Below are 6,000 nucleotides of genomic sequence, written 5' to 3' on the forward strand. Positions count from 1 at the left end.
GGGGACAAGTGTGTGCACATCCAACCCCTATGAACTTATCTTCTTTTAATAAAGGTTCCTCGATCCCCAGTGGAGTGCATTGTTGGCTGCTAGCTTACCCAGGGATGCGACCTATATCCGACCTTCATCAGCTGGTAGTTTCGAGTCAAAGGGCATGCATCTTCTGGCAACTTGGCCATCTATCTTATTCTCCTCTCCCCATGGATGCATCCAGTAGAATAACATCTTGCCAAGATCATGTTCTTCCCCCCAAATATACTGCCCCCACCTTGCGTAGCTTTACCAAGACTACAAATGTGCTTTAGGTGGCTAGCTTAGGCTGAGCCTCCTCTTGAATAGTAGTGGTAACATGCATGCATATCCAGTTGTTTGTCTGGTCCTGAAAGATCTCACTTGCACAACACTTTGTATATATATATAAATATAAATATAATATAGTGGCTGGCTGACATCCACAAAGTGCAAGAAGCCATTCCGTTTCTTGTTTATTATATCTCCCTGTTTCAGAGAACCTTGGAACAGTACAAGTATTCTATGAGCCGCCCAAATTGGTATTGAGGAATTTGTACTAGGAATATTGTATATATATTGAAGGAACCCAACAAGGCCGTTGGTTTTTGAGGAATTTGTACTAGGAATATTGTATTGGATACGTGGATCATGGGCTAGAAGCTATCCAACTAGACAGGGGAATGTCAACCTGTTCTCACTAGATGACGACATCGATGTGGCAGATTATTTCAGATATAGCTCTAGTGCTCACCAGCTGTTCTGTTCCTGACAACACGTACGAAACACCAGCCGCCTCCTGGTTTTGAAAGTCTGCATGTTGGAGTTCTGAAATTAGTTTTTTAATTAGTGTCCGAAAAGTCCTCCCTACATCCGGTCAAAGTGCTGATTTGACATTCAAAATTTTTTGGCGGGGGAACTAAACGCGCCCTTACTCTGCTTTGAATCTAGTAGGAGAAATGGCTGTTTGAGCCTGCCAAAGTTTCCTGTCTCTCTGTCTCTCTCTCCCAATAAAATCCATGATTAGAATTTAGAATCTCTCGATTTATGAAGGACCCTGTTTGTTTCGATTTTTAAGCTGAGGCTCTATTTAGTTCCTAAATTTTTTCGCGCGTTATAGTAACTTAGAACATTTTGACCATTAATTAGGAGTATTAAATGTGAATACCTGACAAAACTCATTCCATAACCCCAGATAAAATCGCGAGACGAATCTAATGAACCTAATTATACAGTGATTAGACAATGTCGTGCTACAATAAACAACCTTTAATGATGGATTAATTAGTCTTAATAGATTTGTCTCGTGATTTCCCGTCCATCCGTGTAATTAGTTTTATAATTAGTTTATATTTAATACTCCTAATTAGTATAAAAGTTTTCAAAAAAATTTTTGGAACTAAACACGCCCTGATTCGGGATTCTTAACTGAAAAGGTAAAAGCTGAAAGACTGAAACGAACAAACGAGCTGATGAATCTCTAAAAATCAATTGCTCCAATCTAAAGCTAACTGTCACCATAATCAACAAGAATCTTGAGATTGATATATAGAAAGCCACTCCATATGTATGTATTTCTTTTTCGTCCACCACTCAAAGAATCAAATGACATATACAGCCATATGTGGCGAGTCAGCCAGAGATAACCTTGAGCCTAGAAAGACATGTTTCACCATAAGGAACGAATCCAACCTACGCCCAGACGCCCAGTTTGCTAGCTAGTGGCCATGGCACCTTGCTAGCTACAGACCCCTCATCACCGATCACCAAAATAGAAACGGCGCCATTCCAAGGGTGTTGCGTACGGAGGAGGGGTTTTGCTCTACAAAATCTTAAGGTTGCTCAAGTTTGAACTATAAATTCATCAATATAATTCCGATCCGGTGATCTGGATCATGCATGACACTTCTGTTGGGGGTATGTAGGTCATAATAAGAGATACTCCAATTTCAAGCATGTAATTACGAAAGCGTCGCTGTATATGTATGGTCCTACTGATAAGCATGTCCAATCATAGCAATCATCAAGGACCACCCGCGCATCTATATCTGCACAAACACGTAAACATGGAAAGGGGCAGGCAGAGCGCATGTGTAGCGAGTTAAGACGGCTGGACAGCGGACGATCGCACGCACCCACGCAAACTCCACAAGCAACCTCTCTCGCTGTACCTGTGTCTGGTACACAATTGGCACTTTAGCCGGGTCCCATGCACGTAAAACTGAAAGGAGAAAAACCCAAAGCAACAAGACAACTATTTTATAAAGCAAAAAAGGGGCAAAAATAAGTATCCAATGCACACTACTAGAAAAAGAGCTCTTAGCACCGGTTGGAAACAAGCTTAGGTACCGGTTTTTCAACCAGTGCCCCCAAAGTGAGACCAATACGATCTGGCTTTGACACCGGGTAAATCACCCGGTATCTAAAGCCACCTTTGGTACCGGTTGGAATTCCAACCGGTACCAAAGGCAGCTACGCCCGTAAGGCAGCTACGCCCGTTCCCTCTCATCATCTCCCGTTCTGTTGTTTGCACTCTCTCCCATTCCCCTCCCATCCTCCACTAGCATCCCATCCTCTACTTGCAGTAGAGATTCATTCAAAAGAATCAACAACAAAATATTGAATTGATCCCAAAAAAATACTCATAGATCCGACAAATCATTCAAAAAATCGTTCACAATCTATAATCCCACGTGCATCTCTATTTAAAAAAATAAGAAAAAAAAAGAAACAATGCCCCCGGTCCGGGACCTCCATGAGCAGCCAGTCCCTCCTCATGTCCTCCGGCAGCGCCATGAGTGACCTGAACTGGCGGTCGTCGCGGACGAGCGCGCTGTAGGCTCGCAGCAGGTCGGCGCGGGTCAGGTGGGGTCGGATCGCCTTGAGCGCGTTGTAGATCTCCCGTGGGAGAGCGGCCGCCACCCCGTCCGCGCTCGTCATCACCAGCCTGCAAGGAAGAAGAAGACGAGGAACGGTTGGCGAACCATCACCGGCGACGGAGTGGCCCATGGCCCGACTGACCGAATCGAGCTCGAGCACGAACCTGTCGGCGGCCGCCAACGCCGACCCCGAGTTCGAAGCGGAAGCGGCGCGGGTCCAGGTCGAGCCGGCCGCGGGGGGCGGCGCCGGGCGCCCGGACGAGCGGAGGAGGCATGGCGGCGCGCGCGAACGGAGGAGCTCCGCCTCCGCGCGCCGGGTGCGTGCCCGGGAGCTCGAGCGGACGAGGCGCGACGTGCGTGAACGGAGGAGCTCCGCCTCCGCGCGCTGGGAGCTCGAGCTGCGGGTCCTCCACGTCCGACGACGAGCCCGAGGAGGAGTCGTCCCCCGTCGGCCCGCGCGCCCCTCCGCGACGGCGGCGGCGCCCCGCTCGGCTCTCTCCGCGGCGGCGGCGGCCGGCTCCCGCGGTGGCGGCGCCCCCCGCGCCCCTCTCCGCGGCCGCGGGAGATAAGGTGGGAGAGATGAGAGGTAGAGAATGAGAGATGAGAGAGACGAGAGAATGAGAGATCGATGTGAGAGATGAATGGACAGCGACTTAAAATATCGCGGATGCAAAGTGGGCGGCCATGTTTTGGTGCCGGGCAATTATTTCAACCGGTGCCAAAAGATGTGTTTTCAATTGCCACCAACCGGTACCTATATCTAAGGCATGCATTGACACCGGGTTATGGCGTGACCCGGTACCAATGTCTGCACCAATAGCACCGGGTCGTGCCTCCACCCGGTGCCATTGATGCATCGACCATTTGGTACCGGCTCATAGCATTACCCGGTTCCTTTGTCAGTGCATTGGCACCGGTTTGTGCCGTGGCGCATCTTGCCAGCGCTCGGCGCAGGCTAATAGTACCGGCTAGTGTTGCAGCCGGTGCTGATGCCTTATATTAATACCGGTTCAAACAACAAGTGGTACTTTTGGCCTGGATCTTTGGCCTATTTTCTAGTAGTGGCATATGGGGTGGATCGAGGTTGTTGTGCCGGCGTGTACTATTCCTGCAGCTAAAGTTTTCTCTATCTAGGACCTCGTTTAGTTGCTTTGTCTAAAGCTTTTGAAAGAGAATCTTTTCATATTTGTACTATTAAATATGGACTAATCACAAAATTAATTACAAAACTCGTCTATAAACTACGAGACATTTAGGTGGTCTAGGTGGCTGGGATACTATGCCCTTATTTTTAGAGGCGATTTTTTTCGTCGACACTTGATACGACATGCATGTGTCCAAACATTGATGTGATTGATGTGTAAAGTTTTTTACTAGCAACTAAACTAGACCCTAGTCTAGTTAACGGACAAGTTGTTGTACCGTTCGTCCATACTTCTCAAGGGATGGATTAGATAGATATACAGTGACGACGGTTTAAATTTTTCCTCTTGCGAGTGAACACACGTTGCAAAATGCATGGAGTGAGTGTACGTTTGTGTTGTGTCCTCTTGAGAGGCCGGTGTATTTATTAATTTGTGATTATCTGAAGTTAGTATAATGATGTGGATCATAAGAGGCGAGGCTAAATAAAATCCGTCTCTGGCGGCTATCATAAGAGATGCGAAAAGTTCGCGTATTCGATGTCTTTGCATGATAGATGTATGTTTAGACATGGATTTTGCCACCTCTAAGTGCCTCTGGAGGCGTTTCTAATAAGATATGTTGGCCTAAAGCTTACACATGTACAGCACATTCAGGGAGCCTGTTTTTTTTTCCCCTATAGTTAATTGATTAGGTGGGTTTATGATTAATTAGAGTGCACTTCAATTAATTTGGGTGTGAACAAACATGGTAAGTACATCGCCATCGATCGCCGCCGTACTATCAAGGTAGTAGCTTAGGGAGGAGATAGAGCTAGCTAGCTAGTAGCTGATAGATTCAGCAAGCGAAGCTACTAGCCAAGCCAGCAGCTGGATGGGATATTTGTGCGACGACTGTCTTTGGCAAGTAAACCAATCAATGTGACAATGTGAGGCCAATGCGTGCGCAATGCATGCTTGTACACAAAGGTATACCACTATAGCCGCACAGTACCTGGGGTTTTCCTAGATTTAATGGCGTTGATGTTTCTTGGATTTTTGTAAAGCGATGCGTATTTATGCCTGATGTTGATAGAAATACATGGATTCTTCGAGTTAAGCGCTAAGTGTCTAGTACAAACATCACAAAGGGGGGCGCCTTAGGATGGAAGTACGTCACCGTGCCAAAAGTGATTAGGTATAGACGTATAGTGGTTACGTGTCTAAGCCTCCATGTAACTTTACATATTAGTATAGTACCAAAAAAGTGTAAATTTGCATGTCCACTCTTCCTCAAATTGCAACACACACATACATGTGCCGTGTCAGACTCTTGAGCGGTTACGTCTTTTCTTCAATATATGTTGATCCGTCAAATCACTTTAAGAGATAAATTAATCTTGGTATAGCTAGTCTGTGTGCACAATTAACATATACTTACTAGCCTATCAACTTGTGCTCCCGCACAAGCTAATTAGAATTAATATAAAAATAATATTTATAGCTAATAATTATAATTATCTATATCATACTCTCTTTCATCTATTAGATATTCTAACACATACTATAAAATATATATTTATCATTATCTAGTTGCAATAAATTTCATTGAATTGATATTCTTATCTATCTCTTCCATCATATATACATAAATACATGATGACACATATCGTGGGTAGTATTATTATATAAACAATAACTTAAATAACATATTAATGATGATAGAAATAGCAATTTAGAATTTTTATTGGTGCACTTTAATATTTTATTATTATTATAAAATTATATTTAGATTTAGAGGTTGCTTTAACTTTTAATAATGACATGATTGGTATAATTTATATGCAAATTTAGGAGGTTATTTGCATTATTTTTAATGGCATAAGTTGATAATTACATGAAGATTATGGGGTTACTTTATATTTTTGTATAAATGGTAGATGTGGATAATTTAGATACATGTTTAGCGGGTTACTTTACTCTATTTTCAT

Source organism: Panicum virgatum, chromosome 7N (genome assembly GCF_016808335.1).
Source record: "Panicum virgatum strain AP13 chromosome 7N, P.virgatum_v5, whole genome shotgun sequence".
In the NCBI taxonomy this organism is placed as follows: Eukaryota; Viridiplantae; Streptophyta; class Magnoliopsida; order Poales; family Poaceae; genus Panicum; species Panicum virgatum.